Genomic DNA, 19,228 nt, shown 5'->3' with positions numbered 1-19,228 from the left:
CTGAAATGGGGGAGAAAAAAACTGACCAACTGACAAAATTATAACCTCAAACTGGAAACGGTATATCAGCAAAGTGCCTTTTGATTGCGAGACGGACAGAGAGAGAGGAGCATGGTTTCAATAGACTGACGTTGAAATGGTGGCGTACCTTAACTATCCAGTCACACTGTAATTACAGTGACTTCAGAAGGTATTCACACCCCTTGACTTTTCCACATTTTGTAGTGTTACAAAGTGTGATTAAAATGGATTTGTCATTTCTTGTCAACGATAAACACAAAATACTCTTATGTCAATGTGGAAGAAAATTCTAACATTTGTAGAAAATGCATGGAAAATAAAACACTAATACATCTTGATTAGATAAGTATTCAACCCCCTGAGTCAATACATGTTAGAATCACCTTTGGCAGCGATTACAGCTGTGAGTCTTTCTGGGTAAGTCTCTAAGAGCATTCCACACCTGGATTGTGGAACATTTGTGAATAATTTTTTTCTAAATTCTTAAAGGTCTGTCAAATTGGTTGTTGATCATTGCTAGACAACCATTTTCAGGTCATGCCATAGATTTTCAAGTAGATTTAAGTCAAAACTGTAACACGGCCACTCATTCACTGTCTTCTTGGTAAGCAACTCCAGTATAGATTTGGCCTTGTGTTTTAGGTTATTGTAAAAAATAAAATGTTGAAAATGTATGCACTCACTACCGTAAGTCACTCTGCAAAAGAACGTCTGCTAACTGACTAAAATGTAAATGCTGAAAGGTGAATTCATCTCCCAGCGTCTGGTGGAAAACAGACAACCAGGTTTTCCTCTAGGATTTTACCAGTGCTTAGCTCCATTCCGTTTCTTTTTATCCTGAAAACGATTACAAGCATACCCATAACATGATGAAGCCACCACTAAGCTTGAAAATATGGAGAGTGGTACTTGTAATGTGTTGTATTGGATTTGCCCCAAACATAACACTTTGTATTCAGGACAAAAAGTGAATTGCTTTGCCACATTATTTGCAGTATCACTTCAGTGCCTTGTTGCAAACAGGATGCATGTTTTGGAATATTTGTATTCTGTACATTCTTCCTTCTTTTCACTCTGTCAATTAGGTTAGTATTGTAGAGTAACTACAATGTTGTTGATCCATCCTCAGTGTTCTCAGATCACAGCCATTAAACTCTGTAACTGTTTTAAAGTCACCATTGGCCTCATTGTGAAATCCCGGAGCGGTTTCCTTCCTCTTCCGGCAACGGACTTAAGAACAACGCCGCCTGTATCTTTGTAGTGACTGGGTGTATTGATACACCATCCAAAGTGTAATTAATAACTTCACCATGCTCAAAGGGATATTCAATGTCTGCTTTTTTTTATTTTTACCAATCTACCAATAGGTGCCATCCATTTTAAATTCAGGCTGTAACACAACAAAATGTGGAAAAAGTCAAGGTGTGTGAATACTTTCTGAAGGCACTGTATGTTTGAACACTGAAAATAAATGATTTATTTATGTTAAGATATCTTCAAACTAAAGGTCTTATAGTATGGATAGCAATGTTTAATTGATTTTTTCCCCTCGTTGATTGCTACTGAAGTTTACCAGAGTTAGTGTGGCATTAAGCATACAAACATTTTTTCTGCAATTAAAATTTTCTTAAATCTGTACATTTATATCTATTGTCAGTAGCATGTGAAAGTAGTTATCTTACTATTTTGCGCTCACCATCCCTCCTCAATTCATTGGACATGATTTTAACATGTTACTAGGTGAATTGGTGAGTGCTGCACTGAATAATTTGACCAAAAGAGCCCAACAAAGCAACACGTTCAAGCCCATAAAAAGGAAAAAGAAAACATGTCCCTATTTCGGTCACAATTCCAACATGGTTTAGCTGCCTGGCTATGTTCACCTCACCTATTGTTATGTTTGGGGGGGGGGGGAGTATTATTTTTTCACATTCCGAGATGATGTGGTGTAAGCGTTATTGAACTCCATGGACGATGTATTCGCGAACGATACACTGCATATCCCCACGAATGCAAGAGACATGGAATTTCACTTTTGCTCGCCCCTTGTATTCACAAGGTCTATACCAGCGGAGTTAAAGTCAACCTGTCCAGAGAATAAGTATTTTGCCTAACCACATAATACAGAACTATGGAAAGAGGGCATGGGCCAGGTGTCATTGAGCTATTTCGGGCATCAACCTTCTATGTATTCAGCGATTTTGTTTTATTTAGGCTTTATATAGCTAAAAAACTAAGAGTATATTTTTATATGCATTACATACGGCACGTTGTCATTTATAGTCAAAGGACAGTTGTTACTTATAAAGATTGTTTTCATTCATTGTCATTGTTTTTAAAGATTTGAGAGCTACAAATTATTCTGAATGATTATTCTGTCTGATTTATTAAAGTTTCTGTAGTGTACATAGTCCATGTGTTCTACAATTAGCCCAGATTGTTTTATTCTCAATATGAAGACCATCATGCTCTATAGCTCCTGGTTTACTTGGTGAATTATCAAGCAATGCGGCAGCAAAATGTTAAGTATTAAGAAAATAAATGGATGCCAGAGATCTAGTGTTGGATTGGATGTCTGCTATCATGAGAAATGCTTACACAGCTTTTAGGCCATACAGGATTGGATTGCACCACAGACATAATTTTTCTAATAAAATATGAGCATCCTTTGGTGATTTCTTGGGTTTCCTGTCCAGACTACTGTACCACTGTCTTTAGACACAAAAGCATACTTTAATTTACACAAGACTGGCCCATTCTCTCTGAAAAAAACTGAACATTTGTCACACAAAAGTTTTATTCAGCAGTTAAAGTTACAATCATCCATTATATAGACCTTGAGTAGTATGGATATAATTTGGGAAGAATACCAGTACAGAAGGCACAGGAGGACAGAGTTAAGGTTTGAGATGTGAAACGCTGATCTAGAGGACACCTTTCAGTCCTGAAAGCTGTTGGACAGCTGTTTAATTCTGACCCCGAAGTTGTTGAATAGATGGCTGTGACGGCTCTCTCTGTGTTTTTCTGTGTTTGAAAAGCATTGCAGGCAGCCACTCGAGCAGAAGTAAAGGCCGTGTTTTGTTAGCCGTCTGAAATGCTAGGGACCGGAACCTCATAAGCTCCCCTCACTATACCCAGCGGATTGGGGAAAGTCAACCCGATTGTTTCAATACATTTTGTCATTACAAAATAAGGAACAGAGTAAATAGGGCGGAGCGGCGAGTGGGCCGGGTGACTAAAGCAATGTATTGTTGAGGTGTCAGGACCGGTCAGCTTATTCAGTGGGGGGGTCTGATTCACTCGCACTGCCACTCACACTATCTGGTCTCTGTCTACAAACACATATACTACTACTTACACAAGGGCTCACTGTCTACACACTGCCAATCACACTCCGGCTGTCTGTCCTCTGTCTAGCTGGCTGCTAAAGATCCACACCAGTCAAAGTACACACACACACCGCAAACAAACCTGCCACATAACAAAGGTTAGGTTATTGAAATACGTAAGGAAGTTGACGACTGGTGTTGTTGGTTGGAATATCTACTTGTAACTAAATCTATGGTTTTTTTTTTTGTAAAGAAACATGCTGTACCTGAAGGACAGGAATGGTCCTTTGTATCACTGATATTATCACCAAAAATCCAAAACAGGGTGGTAAAAGCAGATATAGTGCAAAGCAAAATGCATACCCTGAGCAACACCCTTAGAATGGAAGGGGGCACCCTGTATAGTTTGGTTAGCACCAATAAATTGGTTTGAAATAATTTGTGTGAAAACGAGAAACATCCTCCAGTCAAAATGCCTGAGGTTTCCATAAAATGTGAGAGTTCCTGAAGCTAGCTTGAAGTCGGATCGACATTCCAGTCCAGCTCCTTAATGTTTCGGTCATTCTCTCGCTTTTTGTTGATTTCCGCAAAATTGATTGGTTTTGGGATTAGATCCCACCCCCTGCCGATGTCAGGAGTCTCTCAGAGGGGTGAAAGGGCAGGAAACAGGGCTGCTCTTTGTTAGAGGATTATACCCCAACACTATATCACAGATACCAGCAGGAGTCCACTCAACTCATAGAAACCCTTAATTTCCCTTTAATACTCCACACTAAACCTACTTTTAAATAAGGGCCCCTCCTATGCGTTTTGTGTACCATAAAAAACCGCAGCAGGAGATTAGGTCTAGTCCATCCCACAGTTCAACCAAGGCTAGAGCTAAAAAGTAGTGCCCTACCAGAGCAAAACAATAGCACACTAAAAAGTAGTGCAGCACTATATAGTCCTTAGAGTTTAGGGCACCTTTAAGGGTCTTTTGAACAGGGTTTGAGCAGCATGTTACCATCTCTCTTCTCTACTCTGAAGCCCATGGCCCTCAGGGCGGAGTCATCGGCCACCCCGCAACGTTCTAGAGCTGCCACCAGCTCCTGATTCTCCAGGTTGTGTTCTAGAATGTTCCGGGTGGCAAAGATGGCCCACTGGCTGATGACTGGTGGAGAAACAACGGTTAATGATGGCATTACATATACATTTATGGCACAAAGAGAGTGTGAGTTAAAGTTAATTTTTTTACTATGGGAGAGGAACAAGACGAATGTAGAAACTGGACTCTCAAAAGCTTTTTTCTACACCAAAACTACCCACATTAGTTGCTGTCTCCAACACATTCACACATACTCCCTTTCAACCACCAATCAAAGTAAAGTAACACTAACCCACTCTCAATTAGCTACCACCATCCCCACTGTACAGGACACTATCAGTACAGTGAGTGAGTACTGTATACATTTTGAATGACAAGGAAGCTACCCAGTCTCCCGCCCCCTCCAGTCCTCTTCCTCTCCACATACAGTGGGGAAAAAAGTATTTAGTCAGCCACCAATTGTGCAAGTTCTCCCACTTAAAAAGATGAGAGAGGCCTGTAATTTTCATCATAGGTACATGTCAACTATGACAGACAAATTGAGAGAAAAAATCCAGAAAATCACATTGTAGGATTTTTAATGAATTTATTTGCAAATTATGGTGGAAAATAAGTATTTGGTCACCTACAAACAAGCAAGATTTCTGGCTCTCACAGACCTGTAACTTCTTCTTTAAGAGGCTCCTCTGTCCTCCACTCGTTACCTGTATTAATGGCACCTGTTTGAACTTGTTATCAGTATAAAAGACACCTGTCCACAACCTCAAACAGTCACACTCCAAACTCCACTATGGCCAAGACCAAAGAGCTGTCAAAGGACACCAGAAACAAAATTGTAGACCTGCACCAGGCTGGGAAGACTAAATCTGCAATAGATAAGCAGCTTGGTTTGAAGAAATCAACTGTGGGAGCAATTATTAGGAAATGGAAGACATACAAGACCACTGATAATCTCCCTCGATCTGGGGCTCCACGCAAGATCTCACCCCGTGGGGTCAAAATGATCACAAGAACGGTGAGCAAAAATCCCAGTACCACACGGGGGGACCTAGTGAATGTCCTGCAGAGAGCTGGGACCAAAGTAACAAAGCCTACCATCAGTAACACACTACGCCGCCAGGGACTCAAATCCTGCAGTGCCAGACGTGTCCCCCTGCTTAAGCCAGTACATGTCCAGGCCCGTCTGAAGTTTGCTAGAGTGCATTTGGATGATCCAGAAGAGGATTGGGAGAATGTCATATGGTCAGATGAAACCAAAATATAACTTTTTGGTAAAAACTGAACTCGTCATGTTTGGAGGACAAAGAATGCTGAGTTGCATCCAAAGAACACCATACCTACTGTGAAGCATGGGGGTGGAAACATCATGCTTTGGGGCTGTTTTTCTGCAAAGGGACCAGGACGACTGATCCGTGTAAAGGAAAGAATGAATGGGGCCATGTATCGTGAGATTTTGAGTGAAAACCTCCTTCCATCAGCAAGGGCATTGAAGATGAAACGTGGCTGGGTCTTTCAGCATGACAATGATCCCAAACACACCGCCCGAGCAACGAAGGAGTGGCTTCGTAAGAAGCATTTCAAGGTCCTGGAGTGGCCTAGCCAGTCTCCAGATCTCAACCCCATAGAAAATCTTTGGAGGGAGTTGAAATTCCGTGTTTTCCAGCGACAGCCCCAAAACATCACTGCTCTAGAGGAGATCTGCATGGAGGAATGGGCCAAAATACCAGCAACAGTGTGTGAAAACCTTGTGAAGACATACAGAAAACGTTTGACCTGTGTCATTGCCAACAAAGGGTATATAACAAAGTATTGAGAAACTTTTGTTATTGACCAAATACTTATTTTCCACCATAATTTGCAAATAAATTCATTAAAAATCCTACAATGTGATTTTCTGGAGAGAAAAAAATCTCATTTTGTCTATCATAGTTGACGTGTACCTATGATGAAAATTACAGGCCTCTCTCATCTTTTTAAGTGGGAGAACTTGCACAATTGGTGGCTGACTAAATGCTTTTTTTCCCCACTGTATGCCTAGTCAGCATCTGCGACCAGGCCATGGGCCATGTAGCTGTGTGGCTGTGGCCCAGACCTGGGTTCAAATAGTATTCTAAATTATTTCAAATACTTTATCTGTATTGATTGAGCTTGCCTGGCTGAATGGACCAATAGAATAATCTAAAACCGGCAAAACCCACACTCCGGGCAAGCTACCCACTGGGGACAGACGTCCTTTTAACGTCTAGCTTTGGTTTACATTTGCTTCAGTTGTCAACTTAAGTGAATTTGACTTGAAATCAACAAAACATTTCATGTCATTGGATTTATGTTGACCTTTCAAATCCAATTAGTTTTCCACATTGATTCAACGTTATCACATAATTTTTTTGTTGAATTTACTTGGAAACAACAATGATTCAAACAATTTTTGACCAGTGGGTAGAGCAAATGCTCAAAGTATTTGAAAGATTACAAATAGTATTTGAACCCAGGTCTGGCAGTGGCCCACCTGATGAGAGCAGAGGGAGCTCAACAGTAACCATCGATGACAACTTCCTTCCTGAGGGAGGTCAGGCTCAGATTAATAGCTCATCCCCTGGTGAAAAGACAAGTTGGCACCGTGCCCTGACCGGGAGATAGCCCCCGGGGGGTTGACGGAGGCGGACTCAAACTAAGCTGATGTTGTGTCAGTGCCAACATCCACCAACAGTATAAACATGATGGATAAACGACGCCTGCTGTATAATAATTCACCACAGTGACTTGTATGTAGACATACACTCCCCTAAATTTATTTGGACAGTGAAGTTAAAACGTTTAATTTGGCTCTATACTCCAGCATTTTGGATTTGAGATCAAATATTTTATGAGGCGAAAGTACAGAATGTCACCTTTTATTTTAGGGTATTTTCATACATACAGTTGAAGTCGGAAGTTTACATACACTTAGGTTGGAGTCATTAAAACTCGTTTTTCAACCACTCCACAAATTTCTTGTTAACAAACTATAGTTTTGGCAAGTCGGTCAGGACATCTACTTTGTGCATGACACAAGTAATCTTTCCAACAATTATTTACAGACAGATTATTTCACTAATAATTCACTGTATCACAATTGCAGTGGGTCAGAAGTTTACATACACTAAGTTGACTGTGCCTTTAAACAACTTGGAAAATTCCAGACAATGATGTCATGGCTTTAGAAGCTTCTGATAGGCTAATTCACATCATTTGAGTCAATTGGAGGTGTACCTGTGGATGTATTTCAAGGCCTACCTTCAAACTCAGTGTCTCTTTGCTTGACATCATGGGAACCTCAAAAGAAATCAGCCAAGACCTCAGAAAAAGAATTGTAGACCTCCACAAGTCTGGTTCATCATTGGGAGCAATTTCCAAACACCTGAAGGTACCATGTTCATCTGTACAAACAATAGTACGCATGTATAAACACCATGGGACCACGTAGCCATCATACCGCTCAGGAAGGAGACGCGTTCTGTCTCCTAAAGATGAACGTACTTTGGTGCGAAAAGTGCAAATCAATCCCAGAACAACAGCAAAGGACCTTGTGAAGATGCTGGAGGAAGCAGGTACAAAAGTATCTATATCCACAGTAAAATGAGTCCTATATCGACATAACCTGAAAGGCCGCTCAGCAAGGAAGAAGCCACTGCTCCAAAACCGCCATAAAAAAGCCAGACTACGGTTTGCAACTGCACATGGGGACAAAGATCGTACTTTTTGGAGAAATGTCCTCTGGTCTGATGAAACAAAAATAGAACTGTTTGGCCATAATGACCATCGTTATGTTTGGAAGCCGAAGAAAACCATCCCATCCGTGAAGCACGGGGGTGGCAGCATCATGCTGTGGGGGTGCTTTGCTGCAGGAGGGACTGGTGCACTTCACAAAATAGATGGCATCATGAGGAAGGAAAATTATGTGGATATATTGAAGCAACATCTCAAGACATCAGTCAGGAAGTTAAAGCTTGGTTGCAAATGGGTCTTTCAAATGGACAATGACCCCAAGCATACTTCCAAAGTTGTGGCAAAATGGCTTAAGGACAACAAAGTCAAGGTATTGGAGTGGCCATCACAAAGCCCTGACCTCAATCCTATAGAAAATGTGTGGGCAGAACTGAAAAGGCGTGTGCGAACAAGGAGGCCTACAAACCTGACTCAGTTACACCAGCTCTGTCAGGAGGAATGGGCCAAAATTCACCCAAGTTATTGTGGGAAGCTTGTGGAAGGCTACCCGAAACGTTTGACCCAAGTTAAACAATTTAAAGGCAATGCTACGAAATACTAATTGAGTGTATGTAAACTTCTGACCCACTGGGAATGTGATGAAATAAATCATTCTCTCTACTATTATTCTGACATTTCACATTCTTAAAATAAAGTGGTGATCCTAACTGACCTAAAACAGGGAATTCTTACTAGGATTAAATGTCATGAATTGTGAAAAACTGAGTTTAAATGTATTTGGCTAAGGTGTATGTAAACTTCCGACTTCAACTGTATCTGTAGAAATGAATGCACTCTATGCATCTAGTCCCCCCATTTGAAGGTGCCATAAGTATTTGGACAAATTCACTTAGTGCATCAAATTTAGTATTTCGTCCCATATTCCTAGCACACAATGACTACATCAAGCTTGTCAAATCAAATCAAATTTTATTGGCCACATGCGCCGAATACAACAGGTGCAGACATTACAGTGAAATGCTTACTTACAGCCCTTAACCAACTGCACATTTATTTTTAATAAAAAAGTAGAATAAAACAAAAACAAAAAGTGTTGAGAAAAAAAGAGCAGAAGTAAAATAAAATAACAGTAGGGAGGCTATATATACAGGGGGGTACCGGTGCAGAGTCAATGTGCGGGGGCACCGGCTAGTTGAGGTAGTTGAAGTAATATGTACATGTGGGTAGAGTTAAAGTGACTATGCATAAATAATTATAAAAAGATGGGGTGGGGGGGCAGTGCAAATAGTCCGGGTAGCCATGATTAGCTGTTCAGGAGTCTTATGGCTGGGGGGTAGAAGCTGTTGAGAAGTCTTTTGGACCTAGACTTGGCACTCTGGTACCGCTTGCCGTGCGGTACCAGAGAGAACAGTCTTTGACTAGGGTGGCTGGAGTCTTTGACAATTTTGAGGGCCTTCCTCTGACACCGCCTGGTATAGAGGTCCTGGATGGCAGGAAGCTTGGCCCCAGTGATGTACTGGGCCGTACGCACTACCCTCTGTAGTGCCTTGCGGTCGGAGGCCAAGCAGTTGCCATACCAGGCGGTGATGCAACCAGTCAGGATGCTCTCGATGGTGCAGCTGTAGAATTTATTGAGGATCTGAGGACCCATGCCAAATCTTTTCAGTCTCCTGAGGGGGAATAGACTTTGTCGTGCCCTCTTCACGACTGTCTTGGTGTGTTTGAACTATGATAGTTTGTTGGTGATGTGGACACCAAGGAACTTGAAGCTCTCAACCTGTTCCACTACAGCCCCGTCGATGAGAATGGGGGCGTGCTCAGTCCTCTTTTTTTTCCTGTAGTCCACAATCATCTCCTTTGTCTTGGTCACGTTGAGGAAGAGGTTGTTATCCTGGCACCACACGGCCAGGTCTCTGACCTCCTCCCTATAGGCTGTCTCATCATTGTCGGTGATCAGGCCTACCACTGTTGTGTCGTCGGCAAACTTAATGATGGTGTTGGAGTCGTGCCTGGCCATGCAGTCATGGGTGAACAGGGAGTACAGGAGGGGACTGAGCACGCACCCCTGAGGGGCCCCCGTGTTGAGGATCAGTGTGGCAGATGTGTTGTTACCTACCCTTACCACCTGGGGGCGGCCTATCAGGAAGTCCAGGATCCAATTGCAGAGGGAGGTGTTTAGTCCCAGGATCCTTAACTTAGTGATGAGCTTTGAGGGCACTATGGTGTTGAATGCTGAGCTGTAGTCAATGAATAGCATTCTCACGTAGGTGTTCCTCTTGTCCAGGTGGGAAAGGGCAGTGTGGAGCGCAATAGAGATTGCATCATCTGTGGATCTGTTGGGGCGGTATGCAAATTGGAGTGGGTCTAGGGTTTCTGGGATAATGGTGTTGATGTGAGCCATGACCAGCCTTTCAAAGCACTTCATGGCTACAGACGTCAGTGCTACGGGTCGGTAGTCATTTAGGCAGGTTATCTTAGAGTCCTTGGGCACGGGGACTATGGTGGTCTGCTTGAAACATGTTGGTATTACAGACATGTTGAAAATGTCAGTGAAGACACTTGCCAGTTGGTCAGCACATGCTCGGAGTACACGTCCTGGTAATCCGTCTGGCCCTGCAGCCTTGTGAATGTTGACCTGCTTAAAAGTCTTGTGACTCTTCAAACTTGTTGGATGCATTTGCAGTTTGTTTTGGTTCTGTTTCGGATTATGTTTTGCCCAAAATAAGTGAATGGTAAATGTATTGTGTCATTTTGGAGGCACTTATATTCTATTTTAATAGAATGTTTCTGAACACTTCTACATTAACGTAAATGCTACCATGATTACGGATTATCATGAATGAATCGTGAATAATTATGAGTGAGAAACTTACAGATGTACAAAGATCATGCAACCAAAATATGCTAACCGCCCACCATTACTAATAACAGGGGAGGTTAGCATTTTTGGGGGGGTATGAATCTTTGTTCCTCTGTAACTTTCTCACTTACCATTATTCACGATTTATTCAGGACTATCCATAATCATGGTAGCATCCATGATAGAGGTTCAGTTCTGGGACTTTCTTCTACTCCAAAATGAATAAAAAATGTTTAATGCTGACACCATCTAAAATATAATTTCCAGAAATGAGCCCAATAACATATTGGTAAAAACGATGTTTAAAATTATTTTTAACATATTGGACCATGCACATAGCCTATACATGGTCTATATTATCAGATGTGCTATTAGCAATAAACATTATCACCTGTAGCACAAATTATGCAGCATCATGGCTATAAATACATAGGCTGAAGCATGGGGTTTGTCCATCTGCATTTCCCCCACTGGACACACCATCCTGATTATTAAATTATTATTCATTATTCTTCTTCACTCAAAAAATAATAATATGTGGTTTCTATTACAAAGTATGTCATTACTCTTTTAAGCCGCCATTGCCCCTTTAAGAGCTCTGTTGTGCAGTTACACCTAAACCATGCCTAAAACTCCAAATGTAATATTTTTTAAATGATGCCACGAGCAATTTTAGGAGTAGAGAAATAAACATGGTAGCAATGAAAAGCTGGGATCCCCCTCTTTCTTAACAAAGGCCATTGCATTAAGAATTATTGTGCATTGACTGCTTGTCAGAATACATGTTTCCCTCCCTATGGCTCTCGCTACTTGAAGGCGCCTCGAGAGGAATATTTATCTCGCATAGAACACATAACAAGCCGACTAGGTAAATAGGACAACTATTCTACTATGGAGTTGTCTGATTTTGTTTTACAACATTACATGGCAAAAATAGTAGCACTGGAAAGTTAAATCCTGATTTGAATTACTTTGCCAGCAGCTATAAGTAGGCTACACACCGCTGTTTGAGGGTCTACACAGGATAAAAAACGACCTCTCCAGAACCCATATGACAGAAATCCCATCACGGCGATGGACAACTTTAACCCCTGTGCATCCAACAAGTTTGTAGAGCCATTAGTCATTGCATGCTAGGAATATGGGACCAAACACTAAACTTGATTACTTTAATAGACATAAGTGAATTTGTCCAAATACTTATCACACCTTCAAATAGGGTGACTAGATAAATAAAGTGCTTTCATTTCCAAACGGTAAAACAAATATTTATGACAATAACCTCAAATAAAAGGTGACATTCTTTACTGTCGCCTCATGAGATTTTTTATGTCAAATCCTAAATGTTGGGAGAATAAAGACAAATTTACACATTTTAGCGTCACTGTCTGTCCAAATAAATACATAGGGAGTGTATACAGTAAAATATATCTATCATCCACCAACATTGACTTATGACTATAAACATGGTAGATAAACATACGTTTCAGCCACCACAATTACTTACAGGAAGACAATAAGGATGATACATAAAAGTACAAAGATCATTAGGTTAACATCCATCCACAGTGGCTTATAACATGATAGTTACACGACTAGTATAATTTATTCACCACAGGGACATCAGATTCTAGACAAATCATTAGGATACAGGGATTGTTGCTGTCAATACTACAGTTGTCCATAATGAGAGGAAGACCATCCAGTTCCCTAACTTGGAAGAAAAAAAATACATATATATATATAATCAAAACAAAGATATTTACAATGCAGAAATAGAATCTCCATCTCCACCCAAAAACAACTACTTTCTCATCCAAAACACACAGTAAAAAAACACTAGTCTCACTAATTATTCTGTTTGGCTTGAGTCTATGGATAGGGCCAATTTAAAACAATGCTGAGATGATGATTTTCCTTATGGAAGAAGAAGCTGTTTAAGTGTTGTGTTTCCTTGGTTTCTATAGGACAATCTCAATAACTAACCAACATCTATGTCCCTATCAGCCAACATTGAGGTCCCTTATCCTTAGGAAATCCCTACTACCACGGAAAATAGCCGTGTGTGGTTGTGGGTTGGTCTAAAGCTGTCACAACGTGTTGCACTGGTCTCTGTCACCCATCTAATTATATAGGTGAATTTAGATACATGTGGTTACTCTGCAAATTCATTGGTAGAGTCATGAACGGCCATAGCAAGAGAGAAAATGCTGAGTTAGTTACTGTAAGTGTGTACTTTTTGTTCACTCAAAATCTAAAATCATGAATTTAAGCCTATATGTAAAAAAGACTTAATCAAAGATTGTCATATCAAATTATTATTAATTTGCTGAGAGCCGGCAAAGGGTTACTACTATCATTCTCAAGGGCCTTGTAAAGTGGGAGTGGGTTTTTAAGCCGCTGCAAGTGCACACATGCCAGTCAGTTTGCCAGTCAGTGATAGCTGCCGATAGCTGGGATGGAACAGATAATGAGTAAGGACATTTTTCTCTTTCCTCCATTAATGTAATAATACCACCACCATGAGGAAGCCAATATGGCTCAGTGCCACGATGGACTCAAAAGCACTTATTCTCTCTCCGGTGTGACCCATGAAGCACAAATACAGCATGCGGAGATTACTGTATGTGCTATTTAACTCAACATGTGTCTCAAATGACATCCTATTCTCTTTAGTGAACTACTTTCCACCAGTCGATTAGAATAGGAAGTGTCATTTTACACTTTCACGGACTCTCCTTGCCTGACCTTTTACACATGCTTCTTCACCCTATATCTGTCATTTCCAAGGATTAAACCCCTCTTTTAGACACTGAGATAAGCACCCTAAGGGCTGATTTAAGGGTTCAAAAGGAGTCTGCAAATCCTACTCTGAAAGGATGCGCTCACAGACAAAACTCGTGGAGGGTGAGTAAACTTCAAAGCCTAGGATGAAATGTAGTTTATCAATGGTCTTGCAACACAAGAGAGTCAGTTATTTAATCTTTGACCCCCACACCCATATTTTGTCCACTATCTGCACTATATCTGTGCCAGCTGTATGCCTGTGTGTTGTGTGTCGGTACTGTTTGTCTGATGTCTGCTGCTGGTGGCAAAACATATTTCCCTCATTGGGGATCAATACATTCTTACTGGTCTTCCCCAGAGCATGGACCTGCTGCAGGAGATCTGTAAGAGGAGAAAGAGAGATGAATAGGAGAACAACACATTTTACACAAAAAGGGATACAGTAGCAGAATATCAAATCAATCACATTTTCTTATAAAGCCCTTTTTACATCAGAGGTTGACAAAGTATCCAGGGGCCAGGAAAAGACAAAATAACATAATCAGTGATCAGAAAAAGGCAACAGAGAACAGAAAGGCAAAATGATCAATTAGACAGAGAAACCTGTTCTACAGAAGAGGTGTAGTATCAGAGTCCTGCTGATGACAGATGCAGTTATTTCCACGTGACTGCTGTTTCAATGCAACTGCGTCTCTCTCAACAGAAGGGCATGAACCTGCTGGTACTTTAAGTGTCATAGTTCCGTTCCAACACAGTATAACTATATTATGTCACAGGATTTGTAGTGAAAGTGTAAACTCTAAACTGTGGGCCACCTTCTTTGCCATGGACATTTGAGACATAGTGTGACATGCTGGTGGTTTTTATAAAAAGAATAACAGCACACACAGCCATTTATCAGGGCTCTAATGTCAAAAGATTAAGCATCATAGGTAAAAGGTTGTGTAAACATCCAGTCCAATAGACCATGGTACTATTTATTTACCAACTGTAGACTTGAGGAGGTCAGGGTGGTTCTGCAGGAACATGAACTGTTTGTGATCAGAGGTCATCTCACAGAGAACATCTAACAGGCTGATCACAGTCAGGGCCTCCTACAAAATACAACACAAATCAATTAATCACCCAACCAATCAATCAACCAATCAAAAAAGTATATCTAAGATGTCACAGAAACAGCAATAGCAGAAACAGTCAGGTACCCAGGCTATGGAACAGGTGATTTATACAACCAATCAATCAGATCATTGATACCTCATTGTCTGATTTGGAGGCTAGTGTGAGCACGGCCCCACAGCGCTCCTGGAAGCAGGATGCCAGGAAGGTAGCTACAGTGGGGGGGATCCCACAGTCCTTAGAGTCCTCCTCTTCCAACTGAGCAGAGATCAGCTGCAGCAACGTCACCCTGCAGCTCCATCAATTTTTATGTAATTAATTGATTGGATTTAAAAAGTAGAGCTTTTCTAGAAGCTCAATGTAAGGAGGAAACTCATGTCATCCATGACAAATTTAGGGCCATCAAAGGGAGAAAGAATTGCTGACTTCGGGTGTAGGTGTACTACACCAACATCAAGGCGGTGACCCGATCCTGCAGGTTCATGCTCTACAACATTCGGAGAGTACGACCCTGCCTTACACAGGAAGCGGCACAGGTCCTAATCCAGGCACTTGTCATCTCCCGTCTGGATTACTGCAACTCGCTGTTGGCTGGGCTCCCTGCCTATGCCATTAAACCCCTACAACTCATCCAGAATGCCGCAGCCCGTCTGGTGTTCAACCTTCCCAAGTTCTCTCACGTCACCCCCCTCCTCCGCACACTCCACTGGCTTCCAGTTGAAGCTCGCATCCGTTACAAGACCATGGTGCTTGCCTATGGAGCAGTGAGGGGAACGGCACCTCCGTACCTTCAGGCTCTGATCAGTCGCTACACCCAGGCGAGGGCATTGCGTTCATCCACCTCTGGCCTGCTGGCTCCCCTTCCTCTGCGGAAGCATAGTTCCCGCTCAGCCCAGTCAAAGCTGTTCGCTGCTCTGGCACCCCAATGGTGGAACAAGCTCCCTCACGACGCCAGGACAGCGGAGTCACTCACCACCTTCCGGAGACATTTGAAACCCCACCTCTTTAAGGAACACCTGGGATAGGATAAAGTAATCCTTCTACCCCCCCCCCCCCAAAAAAAAAGAAAAAAAGAAAATAAAAATTATAATTGTAAAGTGGTTATCCCACTGGCTATAGGGTGAATGCACCAATTTGTAGTCGCTCTGGATAAGAGCGTCTGCTAAATGACGTAAATGTGCCCTTGAGCAAGGCACTTAACCCTAATTGCTCCTGTAAGTCGCTCTGGATAAGAGCGTCTGCTAAATGACTAAAATGTAAATGTACTAGTTTCTAAGTATTTGTGAGAGTAGGTAAATTCTTGAATTGGATTAACTAGATTCAGTTACCTCTCCTGATGGCTCATCCCTGCATACATGTTCTTAACGAGCACTGACGACTTGAGGAAGTGCTGGGTAGCAATCAAAACCCTGTCAAAAATATTTACAATTCATGTTTATATAGTGTGTGTACAATCAACACACACACACACACAGCAACCCCCATCCCCCACAACCCTCAGAGGGTACCTACGTCCAGTCCAGTTCTGACTGAGTCCTACACAGCTCCATGACCTTCAGGGCCAGGTGGATGTTCCCTGGCTGAGCCAGTTGCTCCACCTTGTGTTCATCTAGACAGGTGTGGAGCACCATGGAGGAGTAGCCCACTGCCCTTTCATCATCCACACACAGCAGGGCCCTGTGATCAAAGACAACACAGACTTGACTAATCACTCACACCTATAAGATCCCTGCAAACACAGACAACACAGACAGGTGTGGAGCACCATGAAGGAATAAGCCACTTCCCACTCATCATCCACTCCCAGAAGGACCCTGCAAACACAGCCAACATAGAAATCAAACTGGATGGTCTTCAGAGATAGATGGGATGGGCTAAGGGTAGTTGAAGGATGGGATTAAAAACAAACAAAAAGATAACTACTGCAAAATACATTGTGTCCGTAAATTGTATATAGTATGAATCAGCTGGAAGTAGAAGCCTAAGTATTGTTGTCCATTAGTGTACTCCAATTAGGGGAGAGGTGGCAAGGTTAGGGGAAAATAATAAAGGAATACAATTGTTTGTAAAAAATTTAATAAAACAGCCAACACAGCAGTAACTTTGATCCAGTCTGGGACGATTCGCTGACACTATGCTTTCATGCATAAAACCCTTAGATTGCAGTTTGTAGGCCTAAAGGATCAATAAAGAGGAAGTCCTTATTCCTAATGTGAATTGTGAAAACCATGTAAGGCTAGACTTTGAGCTTAATTCTTTCGTGTTAATTTCCCATACGTGATTTGCACAATAGCTCAAGGCCTTGAGGTGAAACTGATGTAGGGCCCAAGTACTTAGAAGAGAAGATCTGGAAAGATGAGCCTCCAAATGTCATCTTTGCAGAACTGGTTATCAACAGCAAGGTTTCCAATTAACTGTATCCCACATCGAAGTGCTAGATCAATGGTAAAGTGCAGAGAACAACAGTCAGATGTGTTTAAGAAGACCCTTAAGAGAGATGTTATTATTATTATTATATATTATTATATTATTATAGATGTTAAGAAATTGCAAAAATCCTATCAAATTTGAACGTTTACTATACAGTATGCTACAATTGTTTTTCAAGTAAGCACACAACTGCAAATATCAGGAGATTACGCTTATTCTCTTCAGCCATAGGAGGGAGAATAAAAACAATCACCTTCAAAGATGTAGTCAGTGTTCTCAGACTTCAGTTTCTGAAGCATGTCTAGGATTCTGATTGACAGGTCAATAGCACCAAGGGACCTGGATAAAAAGGTAGATTTGCTTATGTTTTAACCAACCAGCACACACACACACACAAATACAGAGGGGGGAACACTTCATAACAGGGAAACGCATTGACTCACAACCTGACCCGTCACTATCTGACACACAAACCCCTAACAACAATAGGGTTATAGGGTTCTAGATAGAACACCCCCCGGTTTTTGAAGTGTAAACTGTATGTTGGTTGAATTCCTGTGAAAACAAAACTACTGACATGGATGTGCTTGGTAATGTTATTAACTCTTCCTTGACTGTGCGTGCATGTGTGTGTGTGTGTGCGCGCGTGATTGGATTAGAGCGTCTGGTAAATTAATAAAATGTAGGTCCAATGTAAAACATTTGTGTGCATGCTTTTGTGTGTGTCAAGTAAACTGGAATCAATACTGACTGCAGCCCACCTCATTAGGGACTGGGCTCTGAAGCATGCTGCGGTCAACTGCAGGATCAGTTCTTCAACCTCTACATCTGCAGCCTGGATCTCCTCTGATAGCTTTGACAGGATCTTCATTAGGCTCCTGAAGGCTTCATACTCACTGCAGTCTCTGTAAGTACACACACACACACACACACACACACACACACACACACACACACACACACACACACACACACACGTTGACTTGGGTGTAGCTTTTAAAACAGTCAACTGAACACACAGAAGGCTTGAGAATAATAGATCATACAGAAAACTAGCAATGTTTCACTTATACAGCCAAAAGCAGGACATGGGTAACATGATAGCTAGCTGCTGCAGCTGAGCTTGCCTTGGACTGTTTAGCTGAGGACTTTTGCTAGCTAGTTAGCTAGCTAGCCACATTTAGCTACATATCTCTCCCCTTTGCGCACCAGTAATCCTGAATTCGTAACGCATTTGTTAGCGATTGTATAACAGGTAAATGGTTTTCACTGAACTTCTCGGCGAGAATACTTTCTTTAAAGTCTCACTGCCTCCTTCTCACAAATGATCCCAAAAATATAAAAATTAAATAAAGTTGGTTCAACACAGTGGCGGGTCATTTTGACCCTAGGACAACGGGAGGGTTAAATAATGTTGGAAAGTCCATCCTTTTCCATGCTGGTTCCGCCATATTTGTTTGTATTGCTCTCCAGTGTGGGTGGGACTTCCGTGTTATATCCTGGTGTTTGATTAGATAAAACCAGGAAGGAGGGGGTGCTAGAACATGTGTTCTCCCAAAATCATCAATTTGATGGAACGTTGAAATCGAAATCAAGGATATTTCACCATCATATTTCCATGAAATTAGCAGTTTAAATGATTGGATATGTTTTAGTATTTTTTCACATAGGAAATAGACATAGGTAGCTATATGTACATGAAAGCAAAGCACAAGCTACAGATTATTGTGATCATGCCATGAGTTTCACAATGACCCCAGCTAGCACATAATGTTCTGAGAATCATGTTTCTTACAGAATCTCAAAGTCGCTTTTAAAAAACTAACAAAAACAAAGATTTAAAAAAAACCCCGTTATAGTTAAACATTGCATGCATCTATAATCACATTTGCG

The 19,228-nt window shown here is 41.5% G+C and overlaps 1 pseudogene across 1 annotated transcript; it reads right to left on the bottom strand.

Moving 5' to 3' along the window:
- Positions 1-4,315: 4,315 nt before the first annotated feature.
- On the bottom strand, positions 4,316-18,786 carry LOC311146914 (ataxin-10-like; annotated as a pseudogene). Its single transcript has 12 exons — positions 18,722-18,786; positions 18,545-18,625; positions 18,097-18,240; positions 17,589-17,674; positions 17,243-17,339; positions 16,418-16,582; positions 16,234-16,314; positions 15,044-15,194; positions 14,775-14,883; positions 14,036-14,170; positions 12,654-12,716; positions 4,316-4,500 (listed from the first exon to the last, which is right to left on the bottom strand). The product of its transcript is annotated as an ataxin-10-like (transcript).
- Between the last annotated feature and the right edge of the window lie 442 nt (positions 18,787-19,228).

The sequence above is a fragment of the Coregonus lavaretus genome, assembly GCF_964263955.1.
Source record: "Coregonus lavaretus genome assembly, chromosome: 19".
NCBI lineage: Eukaryota > Metazoa > Chordata > Actinopteri > Salmoniformes > Salmonidae > Coregonus > Coregonus lavaretus.
Note: the sequence above shows the minus strand (reverse complement) of the source record. Positions and strands in the feature narration are given on the sequence as shown.